This window comes from Callorhinus ursinus, unplaced genomic scaffold (assembly GCF_003265705.2).
Source record: "Callorhinus ursinus isolate GAN/ISIS: 27379988/994484 unplaced genomic scaffold, GSC_fseal_2.0 scaffold14, whole genome shotgun sequence".
NCBI lineage: Eukaryota > Metazoa > Chordata > Mammalia > Carnivora > Otariidae > Callorhinus > Callorhinus ursinus.
Window position 1 is genome coordinate 23,345,828 of NW_027397076.1, and position 13,939 is coordinate 23,359,766.

The window sequence follows — 13,939 nt, forward strand, 5'->3', positions numbered from 1 at the left end:
AAGAGCATGATAGGATTTTGAATGGATAGAGACCAACGTAGTGGTAATACTTAGCCTTCAAAGCAAGACAGGCACATTGATGATAAAGAGTACATACATTTGAAGGCAGAAGGCAGGTCTGACTTCAGAGAACCATAGAGACAGTTAACAGGACATAGGTCAAGATATATGTGTAGCCAACAAGTATATCACTACAGTAATATAACAAAAATAAATCAAGTATAAATAACTCTATTTTTAAAAAGGAATCTGTCCCAATAAAAAGTCAATGGACCAACTCCTTTTTATCCACCAGTTCTCCTCCTATAAAAAATGAAAAACAGCAGACACCAATGGGCTATTGACAAGTTTAACCATATAGTAACCCAACTGCAGCTACTTAACAGATGTGGAATCTTTGCTAGAAAAAAACGTGAAGACTCAGGTACATGGTATGGGTCGTTGATCTGGCAAATACTTTCTTTTTCACCTCTCAAGAAGAAGCAGTTCACAACCACCTGGGATGGAAAATATACTAGAAATTTACAGTCTTGCCCCAGGCTATGTTAACACTTTTTCTCCTTATTATAATATAGTCCAAAGGGACCTAAACTACCTGGATATTCTGTAGGATATCACATGGGCCACTTTATCAATGATAGAATGTGGACTGGATCCAATAAGCAAGGAATGGCATATCAATTGAAGGCTTACTAACACACATGTACTCTGAATGGTGGGAGATAAACACTGTTAAGATTCAGGAACCCAACATATCAGAGGCATGTTAGGGAATTTAGTGATCTTCAGGATGCTGGGACATTACCTCCAACTTAAAGGATATATTATTGTATCTCATTCCTGCCAGCACTTAAGGTGGAAGTACAACACCTAATAGGCTTCTTTGGGTCCTGAAAGCAGCCTGTTCATACTTGGTGATAGTTCTCCAACCATTCACTGAACGACAAGAAAAGCGGTCATCCTTGAGAGTGTTCTATAGCACGAAAGAGTTCCACAGCCCAGGCCATCTTACAAGTAATCCTGACACTTGGGTCATATGACTTGGCAGGATTTATGCCACTAGAGGTACCTCTGGTGGGAAAAGGAGCTGTGTAGAGTTTATGTCAAGTCCCAATAGGAGAATCACACGCTGAGGAAAAACCCAAGTTCTTACAATGGCTCACAAAATTTTGCATCATCTGTCCTCTGTCCTCTCTCTGACCTCAATTTTCTGTTATTCCCCCAACACTATTCATTCCAGTCACACTAGCCTCTGTGCTGTTCCAGGAATGCTCCCAAAATAAGGCGTTTGTGATTTCCCTGCTGCCTGGAAGGCTCTTCTCCCAGATGTCTGCATGACTAATTCCCTCACTTCCTTTAAATATTTGGTCCAAGTCACCTTGTTAATAAGGTCCATCTTGTGTTGTAACTTGCTCTCTTCCTCTATCACCGCTCACACCCAATGCCCCAAATCTCTATTAGCCTCCACTACTTTTCCTTTTTTAAAAATAGCACATTACAAGTTCCAACATCCTCGACATTTTACCTATTTTTTTTTAATTTTTACCTGTTTTCAGTCTCTCTTCACTGATAGAACATAAGGCAAAGATCTTTGTTTTGTTCGCTGAACTGTCCCAAGTGCCTTGAACAATTCCCATCATACAGTAGGTACTCAACAAATTTTAAGAATGAATTAAGAGAACAGTCACCACTTTGACTACAAAAGCCTTTGAAACGATAGTCTTTTATTTCAGGAGAATATTGAAAGTAAGGGTAAAAAATAATACATGCATCTGAATAATGCCTAAGAGTATCTGCTAACAGGAGCAAAGAAAAACAATCCAAACCTGTGTGAGGAGAAATTAATACAGTTGGTGCAACAATGATATACTAAGTTAACTGGTCTTCTGAAACCTCATTAACATCTGTAGAATTTCTTCTTTATCTACAGCACAACATAAACATTATTGCTTAGTGATGACTTGAGATTCTTAAAGGAAATGCTGCTAAAATATATTCCATGTGTACTCTTTAAAAGTCTGGAGAAGATAATGTAGGTATTCATATTATTCATTTTGTATAATTAAAAACAGTTTGAATGGTAAAAAAGTATAAATGGTTAATTTCTCAGCTAATATTTAGAAAATACTAATGCAGATTAGCACCTTTGCCTATAATTCTAAATAAGAGATGCACAGTGTCGTACTGTGAAATCTCAATTATTGGTGCATAGTTTTTCCAGTCTGTGGATTCTGTAGCATGTGTTTCAAATCACAGAGCAACTGCTCTGCACTACACAGAACATTTCTGATTGTCAGATTCTGTCTCCATCTCTAACCTCTGCCTATCTAGGTGTTCCCACATGTGTAGGTTACCACCTGCAAATTCTGGAATTGGCAGCAGTCTAAAACTAATTCAGACCCAGCAGAATCCATAGGAAATATTTCCATCCTGAGGCAATAACTTAATAAAATCATAAGTTAGTCCCAGTGGGGGCCTTAGATACAATCTAATCCTCTGGCATATAAACAGAGCCCTGAGTGGACAGCTCTCGGTACCAATGAAAGGCACGTGGTGTTGGCCTAAAAGGCTGAACTGAACATCTCTTCTTTATTTCTTCTATTTCCTGTGCTTCCACTTGAGATACTTTTTTTCCAACCAGAGTTGAATTTTTTTTTTTTTAATTTAAAACACTTCTAAGTTTTATTTTTTACAGATAACGAACTAAAATTCCAGGGTGGAGAGAGCCCCATGACTCAGGCATAAATGTTCTTCAGTTTAATTCATGCATGAAACCATTTTTTATACTACAGTCTAAGTATTGAAAAGGTTATGTAAATTTCCTGAGGTTATTGATACAGAGCCAATGAAAGTGATGGAAAAGTCTTTGGAATGCATAGTTTAAAAATGTAGAATCGATGATGTTTCAGGTTGTGAAAGCCAAAGAGGAGCAGTACAAAACCTACAGGGTCAACATAAGCAGAGCTACAAAGCTACATGGGCTACTCCAAAGTCTGTATCACCAGTTTTGAACTTTCTCTAGAACTCCAACTGTCTCCTTGACCTCTCCAGTGGCTATATAAAAGATTCTCAAACTTTAATGTAACTTCCCCAAGAAAACCCTTATTTTTCTCCTTTCAACTCTTCTCCCTCAGTTTCCCCCACCTCTGTAATTAGAACTACAGACCCAGAAGCTTAAGACAAATATTTAGGGTTGCTCCTTGCTTCCCTGTTTTCTCAGTTCCCTCAATGAATATATGAGGAAACCCTGTCAATAATATCCCCAAACATATCACCAGTATTTTTATTTTCTCCATTTTTACTGACCTACACCTAATTCTAAGCCACCACCTACCAACAGCTAAATATTGCAAAAGCCTCTACCAGCTATCATCACTTTTATTCTGCCATTTATTCTTTCACCTGTCCTTTACCTGGTAAATAAATCTCAGCAACTAGTTGTTCCCAATTACACAGTTATTGGCTTACCCTCATTGTTTTTTGGAAATCACTAGTGTTTGTTTATGTATTTAATGTTTGTTTGCTTGTATCACTTCCTGGAATGAAGGCTCGAGGGGCCGTGCCTGTCTCAGTCTCACTGGCATCTGAAATACGGCCTGGAACATAACCGGCGCTCAATAATATTTTGTTGAATAAAGGAATAACAAAAAAAAAAAGTTATATGATGCTATGACTATGGTTTGATGTTTTTAAATTCCTATTTACTAATTCTTTTGTAACTACGTTGAATCTTCTTAACATGATCAAGCTCACCAATCATAACATAAAATGTACAAGGCTTAAAATGCCGCCAGATGGGTTATCATTTGTTTTCAGCCGAACAGTGGCTAATTATACAGACGGCAATAATTAATGCTATTTTGTTTTGTTTTTAAAACAGAAAGATAATCTCTTTCAGTGACTGCCTTATCCACCGTCAAGTTTCCTTTTTAGGAGGGACAAAACATGGTGTAGGTAACATTAATACCATTCATATTTGCCTTGCAATCCCACATCTTTTGGTTGTACTTTTGTCACTTTTTAAATTATGTTATACATAGATTAACAGTAACTCTATTTCATTTAAGTAGCACATCTAATGATGCAACGGGGATTTACTGCCAATATTGGCACTTGGCCCTAAGCCATAACTATTTAGGGGAATATGTTCACAGTTAAGAAAAAAAAAAAAAAAGGCTAACATTAAAAAAATAGATTTTGTTTATGACTTGGAAAAATTAAATCTGCTACATTTTTTAAAGATTGTTTAATCCAGTTGACCATACTTCTTCCAGAGGTTAAATCATCTGCTGAAACTCTCATAGTTATCTAATGACTAAACCAATGCTGGAACTAAGGACCTCAGTTAAAGTCCAGTGCTTCATTACATCCTATTTTATTCATTTATTCATTCAACCCATTTATTGATCATCCACTATATTTTTTCATTCATGTATTTATTCCACAATCAAAATAAATCATAATTTAAAGCCATAACATTTTGAAAAGGTAAAGGAGACTTTGTGTCACAGCGGCATTAATAAAACAACACTGGTCTAAAGTGCAACACTAAACAGGTGTTTTCTGTTCCCGAGGTGGAATAAATACATAACAATTACACATAAAATTTCACTAAAGATCTGGAAGGAGGCAAGTAGCCCTTGGAAACAAACTGTCCAATGAACAGAGGCAGGCTGCAGATAACTTTGCTTAACATTTTACTGCAAGAAGGAAAAACCCCCAAGGTGTCTCCTAGCACAAACCCCCATTTCATGCTCCTGGCGTTGGTTTCTTCCTTCCTTCCTCAATCACATCCAAATCCAGAAAGGCTTCTGCACCCCATGCTCAAAAACACCACTGTGAGTCCCCAAGGACCTCAGCACAGACTGTTGTCAATGAATCTGTGTGCGACCTTCCTCCAGAACCTCCAGGGAAATCAGGAGCCTAAAGAGCAGCAGCATCTCTTTAAACAATGGTTTTAACTGTCCAATGAGCTCTGATGGACCATGTACATTTCATAAACAAACCAAAATAGTGCCTTAGTATCTTCCTATTTCTCTGGGAAAATGTTAAGTAAACCATTCAAGTAAAAAAGAAAATGTTTACAGAGCAGTGAAAAATGAAAATTCAAAGGGTTTATGCCAAAAAGCAAACCAGTCCTCTGCAGCCTAACTCATTTGTTTCTGGGCCACGAAGCCATGTAGAGAGCATTCAGGCAGCAGATGGTCCCCCCACCCAGTGTCAGCACCATGGTGGTCCGGTAAAGCATTTGGTCAGGCAGGTCTCGTTTCAGGTGGATGGGCACACCATGGGATTTCTGGAAAAACTTCTGCAGCTCAGGAACTTTGTTTTTCCCAGCATAATCATATACAGCAAAATCAGAACTCAGTTTGGTTGGTGTGGCAAATATGATAGGCGGTGCTTCTGTGGAAACCACAAGCCTTAATCCCTGTGGGCTATAGGCTTCGGAAGCCCATGTTCCAGTCAACATCTGCGTGAGGCCACTAAACTTGTAATACGTGACTCCCGGTGTCCGGCTTCCCGCAGCCTCTGCCTGCACAATTCGGTCATCCACTATATTTTAGACAAAGTACCTGAGACTACAGAATGCTGCAGAAATACACTGAAATTAACAGAATTATCTATAGCTATATAAAATAAAGAAAAATACATTTCAAAGTTTGCTTGTAACTGATCAAATTGCTTGCCCACATACCAACTCCCTGAATTTTACATCTCACTTATTTAGAAAGATTTCATGCCTGACTACTGGCTTGATCTTGCTGTCTCCATGACTGTATGCCAGGCAATTGCTTCATTTAGTAAGAGATTTTGTTATATACTTTATATATGCTGTTACATTTAATATTTATGTCAAAATAGTAAATCAGACATTACAAATCCCACCTTTCAGGTGATTATACTGAGCTAGTAAGAAGTTAAGTTTTTTTTAAATTTTATTTTATTATGTTATGTTAATCACCATACGTTACATCATTAGTTTTTGATGTAGTGTTCCATGATTCATTGTTTGCGTATAACACCCAGTGCTCCATGCAGTACTGTGCCCTCCTTAATACCCATCACCAGGCTAACCCATCCCCCCACCCCCTCCCCTCTAGAACCCTCAGTTTGTTTCTCAGAGTCCATAGTCTCTCAGGGTTTGTAAGTTTTAATCTCCTACCTCTACAGCCTATGCCTACACCCATTCATTTATGCCACTCTGTCCTGATTGTTTTTCCCTGATCTTCAGTACTTGAATGTTTCCTGATTTTTGACTTCATCCATATTTTTCATTCTGAAATCCATGTAAGAATATTTTATCTCTATATTTGCACTGTTGTTTTCAATGTGTATTTTCAAATTTAATTCCCTGTCTGGAGCATTTTTGCCCATTCTATTTCGATAACCTTTCCCCTACAACCAAAAGCCTGTGACCAAGTGCTGCCAATGACAGTTATCCACAAAATATTTTGGGGGGTACCTAGATGAAACATGATTATAGTATTAACATATACAAAAAAGGAAGTATAAAGGTGAATAATCAAAACACATTGTTACTTTTACAATACGCATAAATGATGCTGTTCCACTGACAACAATAACTGAAATGAGGGACCAACATCTGTCCTATGAGAACCCACTCCTAACCATTATTATTGATACTATAGTTGTGACAAAAAATATCGAAAGCATAACTAATCCTCTTTTCCACAATAGGTTTCTCAAGTTGTACCTGCTCTATCCAGACTCTTTAATTAAGATAATAAATGAGGTAAGAAGCCCTGGCCAGCCTGTCTCCAACTTGGTCTTTAGCATCACAGAGAGCAAGACAAGATGGAGTTTCTATTCTTATATCAAAATATTTTCTTGGGCGCCTGGGTGGCTCAGTTGGTTAAGCGACTGCCTTCGGCTCAGGTCATGATCCTGGAGTCCCGGGATCGAGTCCCGCATCGGGCTCCCTGCTCAGCAGGGGGTCTGCTTCTCCCTTGGACCCTCCCCCATCTCATGCTCTCTCTCTCTATCTCATTCTCTCTCTCAAATAAATAAATAAAATCTTTAAAAAAAAAATATTTTCTTTTCAACTCATCCATGGCTTTAGGGTGAATCTCTTAAAGTTTGGCTTTTATGACTTTCTATGTATTTTGATTAAGTAGCTCCAAATAGTAATAGTTTTGCTGATTAATATTTACTTCCCCCTCTTAAACCTTGTCCCTGGTTTTTGGAGAGGGTTCTAAACCTGGACCCCGGGTCTTGCCCTTTCATGTGAAATCTCATCACTCATAGTCCCCGCTCCCCTGAGCAGGAGGAGGAGGAAAATCACCCCATGTCAGAATGGTAATGTTTGCAATGTGACCTAAGAATTAATTTCTCTCACACTTTGAGGGCAATGCAAAGTAGCTTTAGTCTTATAAATAACAAAGAGGACAGGTTTCTTCATTTTAACACATGATGAACATAGCGACTGGTCAGTACAACAATTTGCTCTTTCTACTTGTTTTTCCATTAGATTAGTGCTCTGCGTCTTTAAATTTTAATGCACTCCTTAAATAGAATAAAAAATTAAATAATTATGACAACTACAAAAAAATGTATTCACAGACTCCCTGTGTATACATAAACTCAGAGAACTCAGCACACAGACTATTCTTTTGAATGATCTCTTGCGGGCCCATATTCATTGATCTGAATAAAACTCCTTTAAAATTCAGTCAAGTCTGAAACTTCATCTATTAAAAACAAATAAATAAACATATGGCCTTCATCAATTCAAATTAATCTTGTTCTTCCAATTTTAGTTTGCCATTATTTAGACACATATAGTCAGAGACAAACATAAATGTATTTACAATAACCAACCTATGAATAATGCACAAGACAATTTAACTGCCCCTTTTTAGAAAATGGTCAAATAAAACATCAAACTGAAGACCCAGGTCATGTTATTTTAATGACATCTATTTGAGATGTATCTTGAGTATGTCCATTTTCACACTAAGTGGCTGGATAATTCAACATCCCACCTGCGGAAGGTTCCTGGCCACATAAAACTCACAGCCAGGACTCATTTCCTATTCACCTTTAGAAACAATTTAAGCATTGATTTTAATGTTTAAAGGCAGCTTGAGTTCCAGATACCCAGATGCTTAATTTTTATGCTGCATTTTTATAAGAACATGGCTCAATTTATGGGTTCCTGTGAACAAGTTTTAAGTTTGATTTTTGGAGAAACAGAAAAATTTGGAGGCCCAGGTGTATTTGTGTTTTAAATGGTACCTTGTTATTTTGAATTATCTTCTGGTAAAATTCAGGATCTCATTATTTGTTTGACAAATATGTGTTTGGATTATTACAGACACCTGCAACTTTTTTTTATACTTAATATCTAAACTGGTATATTTACCTATACAAAAGCAAAATACTTAGCAGAAATATCAGATTTTATTTTTATCCTCAAACTGTATATTATACGGAGAATATTATAAAAGTTACACTAAAATTTTAAGCAGAGAAATCTGTGAAATTGGAAAACAACAACTGAGTTCAATTCTAACCATCTTTCTACATAAAGCTAATGGAATCTAACTAGAAACCAAAGTTCCTATTCCATTAAATCAACCATTATAACATATGACTCAATGTTTCAAACTAGACTTCACATGACATTATGACTAATGAAGAAAAATTTCCATTCTTCTCATCAGGGCCTTGAAGACATGAATAGACACATGTAAGTTTTACTATTTTTAAACCTCCCCTAAAGATATAGTTTGAATGAATATCAGAATGAAACAGTGAAATAAGTTTCTTAAGTTCTGCATCTACTCTTGAGAAGACATCAAAATCTAAATTTCCCTTTCTGTGCTATAAAACAGTACTGTGTTTGGTTTTTGAAATACACATTACGGAGACATCATAGGAAATACCAATATGTAAAACAAGAAGGCCAAACAGACACATGAAAAGATACTCAACATCACTGATCATCAGAGAAACAGATCAAAACTACAATGAGGTATCACCACACAACTGTCAGAATAGCTAAAATCAACAACACAAGAAACAACAGGTGTTGGTGGGGATATAGAGAAAGGGAAACACTTTTGCACAGTTGGTGGGAATGCAAACTGGTACAGCCACTCTGGAAAACAATATGGAGTTTCCTCAAAAAGTTAAAAATTTAACTACCCTACAAATCCAGCAATTGCACTAATACGTGTTTACCCAAAAGAAAAAAATATGGACTCGAAGGGACTCATGCACCCTGATGTTTACAGTAGCATTATCAATGATAGCCAAATTATGGAGAGAGCCCAAACGTCCACTGACTGATGAATGGATAAAGAAGATGTGGTGTGTGTGTGTGTGTGTGTGTGTGTGTGTGTGTGTGTGTGTGTGTGTGGAATATTACCCAGCCATCAAAAAGAATTAAATCTTGCATTTGCAACAATGTGGATGGAGACAGAGGGTATTATGCTAAGTGAAATAAGTCAGAGAGAGACAAATACCATATGATTTCACTCATATGTGGAATTTAAGAAACAAAATAAATGACCATGGTGGGAAGAAGAGAGAAGCAAACCATAAGAGACTTAACTATAGAGATCAAACTAAGGATTGCTGGAGGGGAGGCGGGGGAAGGATGGGTTCAATGGTGATGGGGATTAAGGAGGGCACTTGTGATGAGTGCTGTGTGTTGTAAGTAATGAATCACTGAATTCTATATCTGAAACTAATATAACATTGTAAGTTAACTGGAATTTAAATAAAAATGTGAAACTAAAAACAATTAAAAATAATAAAAACTAATATCAAATAGTTTAAAAAGGGGGATACATGCCACCAAAGTTTACAGCAGCATTATCTATAATAGCCAAACTATGGAAACAGCACTAGTGTTCACAAACTGACAAATGGATAAAGGTGGTATATATATATACACAATGGGATATTACTCAGCCAAAAAAAGGAATGAAAGACAGAGAGACAAACCAAGAAACAAATTCTTAACTATAGAGAATGAACTGACAGTTACCAGAGGGAAGGTGCGGGGAGGGGTGGGGTAGGGTGGGATGGGTTAAATAGGTTATGGAAATTAAGAAGTGCATTTGTTGTGATGAGTACAGGGTGATGAATGGAAATGCTAAATTACTATATTGTACACCTGAAACTAATACTACACCATATATTAACTAACTGGAATTAAAATATAAACTACCAAAACTGAAACAGAAAGAAATAGAAAACCTGAGCAGACGCAAAACCAGCAAGGAAATTGGCGCAGTAATAAAAAAAAAAAAAAACTCCCAACAAACAAGAGTCCAGGGCCAGATGGCTTCCCAGGGGAATTCTACCAAACATTTAAAGAAGAATTAATACCTATTCTTCTGAAGCTGTTTCAAAAAATAGAAATGGAAGGAAAACTTCCAATATCTTCCTATTAGGCCAGCATTACCTTGATCCCAAAACCAGACAAAGACCCCACCATAAAAGAAAATTACAGACCAAAATCCCTGATGAACATGGATGCAAAAATTCTCACCCAGATATTAGCCAATAGGAAACAATAGTACATAAAAATGGTTATTCACCATGACCAAGTGAGATTTATTCCTGGGCTGCAAGGGTGGTTCAACATCTGCAAATCAATCAATGTGATACAACACATTAATACAAGAAAGGACAACAACCATATGACCCTCTCAATTGATGCAGAAAAAGCATTTGACAAAATACTACATCCTTTCTTAATTAAAACTCTCCACAGTGTAGGGATAAAAGGAACAAACCTCAATATCATAAAAGCCATATACCAAAAGCCCACAGTGACTATCATTCTCAATGGGAAAAACTGAAAGCTTCTCCCTTAAGGTCAGGAACATGACTGGGTGTCAACTCTCACCACTGTTGTTCAACACAGTACTGGAAGTCCTACCCTCAGCAATCAGACAACAAAAAGAAATAAGAGGCATCCAAATCGGCAAAGAAGAAGTCAAACTCTCATTCTTCACAGATCACATGATACTTAATGTGGAAAACCCAAAAGACTTGACCCAAAACTGCTAGAACTCATATGAATTCAGCAAAGTGGCAGGATATAAAACCAATGCACAGAAATCAGCTACATTTCTATACACTAACAATGAGACAGAAGAAAGAGAAATTAAGGGATTTGATCCCATTTACAATTACACCAAAAACTGTAAGATACCTAGGAATAAACCTAACCAAAGAGGTAAAGGATCTGTACTCTGAAAACTGCAGAACACTTGTGAAAGAAATTGAGAAAGAGACAAAGAAAGAGAAAAACATACCATTCTCATGGATTGGGAAAATATTGTTAAAATGTCCATGCTACCTGGAGAAATCTACACATTCGATGCAATCCCTATCAAAATACCACTGACATTTTTCATAGAGCTGGGACAAATAACTCTAAAATTTGTATGGAACCAGAAAAGACCCCAAAAAGCTAGAGGAATGTTGAAAAAGAAAACCAAATCTGGTGGTATCACATTTCCGACTTCAAGCTCTATTACAAAGCTGTAATCATTAAGACAGTATAGTATGGCACAAAAACAGACACATACATCAATGGAACAGAATATAGAACCCATAAATGGACCCTCAACTCTATGGTCAACTAATCTTTGACAAAGCAGGAAAGAATATCCAACGGAAAAAAGACAGTCTCTTCAACAAATGGTGTTAGGAAAATTGGACAGCCACATGCAGAAGAATGAAACTGGACCATTTTCTTATATTGTACACAAAAATAGACTCACAATGGTTGAAAGACCTAAATGTGAGACAGGAATCCACCAAAATCCTAAAGGAGACCACAGGCAGAAACCTCTTTGACCTGGGCCACAGCAGCTTCTTGCTACACACGTCTCTAAGGAGTAGGGAAACAGAAGCAAAAATGAACTATTGGGATTTCATAAAGATAAAAAGCTTTTGCACAGCAAAGGAAACAGTCAACAAAACCAAAAGACAACCTACAGAATGGGAGAAGATATTTGCAAATGACATATCAGATAAAAAGCTAGTAGCCAAGATCTATAAAGAACTTATCAAACTCAACACCCAAAAAACAAATTATCCAATCAAGAAGTGGGCAGAAAACATAAACAGACATTCCTCCAAAGAAGACAAACAAATGGCCGACAGACACATGAAAAAGTCCTCCACATCACTTGGCATTAGGGAAACACAAATCAAAACCCCAAGGAGATACCACCTCACACCAGTCAGAATGGCTAAAATTAACAAGTCAGGAGCAACAAATGTTGGCAAGGATGCAGAAAAAGGGAACCCTCTTACACTGTTGGTGCAAAGGCAACCTGGTACATCTACTCTGTAAAAAGGTATGGAGTTTCCTCAAGAGGTTAAAAATAGAGCTACCTACAACCCAGCAATTGCACTACTGGGCTTTGAATGAGCAAGTGTATGTGATGGGTAAACCTTGTACCCAAAGGATACAAACGTTGTGATCCAAAGGGGCACCTGCACACCAATGTTTACAGTAGGAGGGTCCACAATAGCCAAACAACAGAAAGAGCCCAGATGTCCACTAACAGATGAATGGATAAAGAAGAGGTGGTGTGTGTGTGTGTGTGTGTGTGTGTGTGTGTGTGTGTGTAATGGAATATTACTCAGCCATCAAAAAGGATGAAATCTTACCATTTACATAGACCTGGATGGGACTGGAGGGTATTATGCTGAGTGAAATAAGTCAATCAGAGAAAGATAATTATCATATGGTTTCATTCATATGTGGAATTTAAGAAACAAATGAGAAGGGCATAGGGGAAGAAAGGGAAAAATAAAAGAAGATGAAATCAGAGAGTGAGACAAACCATAAGAGACTCTTAATCTCAGGAAACAAACTGAGGGTTGCTGGAGGCGAGGGGATGGGGTAACTGGGTGATGGACATTAAGGAGGGCACTTGATGCAATGAGCACTGGGTGTCATAAGCAACTGATAAATTACTGAACTCAACATCTGAAAATTAATGATACACAATATGTTAACTAATTGAATTTAAATAAAATAAGTTTAAAAAAAATAAAAATTCAAAAAAAATAAAAAAAACATAAAAAGGCCTTCCATCCTATGGCAGAAATAACTACTAAATGCTAATACTAAGTTGCCTGAGAGCCAGTAGACATGCACTGGGCTATGGCTCTTAACTTTCTCTACTCCCAGAGCAGTTTTGGAACTTAGGATCACCAATCTGTATAGTCTTAGATAGTTACGTTTGATCTAGATATGGAGGCTCAAACCTGGATACAAACAACTAAATATAATCAAACCACTTAATGATATATTGTTTTATACTTTATAATAGAAGTGAAGATGCATGCTACCTACTCAGAAATCTTCCTTGAATATCATTTAGAATGAAGAGGTGAATTTCTACTATTATTTATGCATAGAATCAATTGATATAATGGCACCTTTATTTTATTTTTAAAAGATTTTATTTGTTTATTTGACAGAGAGAGACAGCGAGAGAGGGAACACAAGCAGGGGCAGAGGGAGAGGGAGAAGCAGACCTCCTGCTGAGCAGGGAGCCTAATGCGGGGCTCAATCCCAGGACCCTGGGATCATGACCTGAGCCAAAGGCAGACACTTAATGACTGTGCCATCCAGGCACCCCATAATGGAACCTTTAATCCAAACTAGCAGATATCTATTTTTTCTTTCACTATCAAGAATTCCAGTTGTCCCTTTCAATTTCAAAGAAATTCTAAAAATAATATCCCCAAAGTCTTCAACAAGATTATACATAAATCCTATGATAGTCATCTTAATTATTTGGCTGATTGCTCTATTCCCACCCTGATCCATTTCTCAAATTAGAAGATGGTAGAATTACCTTGAAATCAGCTTCAATATCTACAATATATTCAGTCTGCCTAATTTGGGGGTTCCAAGGAATGCTCTCTATAGTTC

The 13,939-nt window shown here is 37.1% G+C and overlaps 1 pseudogene; it reads right to left on the reverse strand.

The window, feature by feature from the left end:
- Nucleotides 1–4,780: 4,780 nt before the first annotated feature.
- The window catches only part of LOC112831937 (cytochrome c oxidase subunit 7A2-like, mitochondrial pseudogene), a 68,329-nt pseudogene continuing 59,170 nt past the window's right edge, over nucleotides 4,781–13,939 (reverse strand).